The sequence below is a fragment of the Octodon degus genome, unplaced genomic scaffold, assembly GCF_000260255.1.
Source record: "Octodon degus isolate 3935 unplaced genomic scaffold, OctDeg1.0 scaffold00057, whole genome shotgun sequence".
Taxonomy (NCBI): Eukaryota; Metazoa; Chordata; class Mammalia; order Rodentia; family Octodontidae; genus Octodon; species Octodon degus.
Window position 1 is genome coordinate 6,803,533 of NW_004524633.1, and position 1,887 is coordinate 6,805,419.

Genomic DNA, 1,887 nt, shown 5'->3' on the forward strand with positions numbered 1-1,887 from the left:
ATTCCCTTGCCTCCAGCCCCTCCTCTCCACCTCTGCTTTGCAGCCTCACTGGACTGAGCTGCCTCTTCAGCCCAGCCCTTCATCGTGCCATTTCTGCTCTGCAGCAGGCATCGATGGCCTGAATGCACACAAACCATGATCCAGTTGGAGTATGTTGGGTATTATGTCCCAGGGATAAAAAGTGACTAATACACATGTTGATAAATAGCTATAGGCTGGGTTCTGGTGACTGCTTAGTGACATGGCTGAATCCAGGCGGCAGTCGCTGCTTTCCCTGTGTCTGGGTAACATTTGCCAGTCACCACTGCAGAAGCAGTTTTCAAAAGGCTTGTGAATGATCAACACATTTCAGGTGACTGGGCCGTTGACAGCAGTGCTGCTTCTGACTGGAATATGGGTCGGGCTCAGACCTGGGAGCTGTGAGTTGTTTAAGAAATCATGGCATTAGCACCACCACGCACCAGGAGGACAGGGTCACCAGAGAAGACCTCACAGCTACATAGTGTGTACGGACGAAAGTAATTTGAGAAATCTGAATCGAAACAGTAATCAAGTGAAAGCTGGCATCAAACAGCTTGGGGCAGGGATCCACATAAACACTCATCACTAAAGACCCCTCGTACGGGAATGAGCCTGACTTCAAGCTTCTGTGCCAGCAGTGCGTCCAGGCTGCAGACTTCCTGCAGAAGGCCTGCTGGGCCAGCCAGGCCCACCCCTGGCCCACACCTGCCTTGTCACCCCTGCGCTTGAGCGCCAGGACCCACTGGTTTCTCCATGTGAGTTACCTTCACTTCTCTTAAAAGTAATTGGAGGTGAAGAGCTGCTGAATTTGCAGAAGAACAAAGGGGCACACTCGATTCAGTATTTGTGACGTATAGTATGTGTGTTTAGTCTCACTGAACGTCCTACTTCTCCCTGCTTGCAGAACAGTGAAACAAGAACTGCAAAGCAAAGCACAGTGGAGCAGGAACAATCCAAAGGCCCAGATCAGTCTCTTGACCAGGAGGACCTGGACAGTCTGCTGCCTTGAGGGAGTGTGTGGACTCTGCTCCCACCGACCTCTCTGCCTGGCACTCTACCACAGTCACAGCAGTCCATCCACAGCAAGTCTTCACCAATGCAAAGTGCCCTCACTCATGCAAGTGCACCATGCACATCTGTATTTGTTTGCATGGGATCGGAACATATAGCAAATGTTTCTACTTTTTAAAAAGGCCTGCAGGGAAAGGTGCACTGCCGTGAATGCCCCTCAAGGCTCCGGCTTGCTCTTGCTGTGGACACACTCGTGTCACTGTCTTTGCAGTTTCTGCAGCACCTCTGGAAGTCTTTTCCCTGAGGATCTTTAGTTGAGCTGTCCAGACTGCCTTGATGTCCTGAATCTTTTGAAAACATTTTCCTTCATGGCCATTTTGACTTTGGAATGAGTCCGAGGTCACAGAGTGCCAAATCTGATGAATAAGGTAGAGGAGGACACACATTAGGTGGCACTGGGCAGTGGCTTTCACTGTATTATTGGTCACACTTTGTTAAGTCAGGAGAGAGGACTGGCTGCACTGCTGGGAGATGGGCCGGAGCTTTGGAATGAGAGCACTTGAAGCTATGGGGAGCTTCTCTTTTGGGGAACATTCACAGAAGTATATCTTACTGTGATATTTTTTAAAAATTTAAACACACTGTGTATCTTGATCATACCTCTTATATTTAAGATAGGAAATAGAATTTGATTAATAGTTGTTGGTTCTGTCTAATTTGTTTCACGAGGAGGTCTGCTTATTTGCTTCCACTTAAACAGTTTTCCTAGAAGTTTATTTTTGCCCAAAGAGAACAACACTTGTAGGCACTGTATCTTAGGAGCAGTTGAGGGGTTAGTCTAGACATCAAACACAA

At 48.0% G+C, this 1,887-nt stretch overlaps 1 pseudogene; it reads left to right on the plus strand.

The window, feature by feature from the left end:
• Nucleotides 1-241: 241 nt before the first annotated feature.
• LOC101565772 lies at nucleotides 242-800 on the plus strand (annotated as a pseudogene).
• The last annotated feature ends 1,087 nt before the right edge of the window (nucleotides 801-1,887 follow it).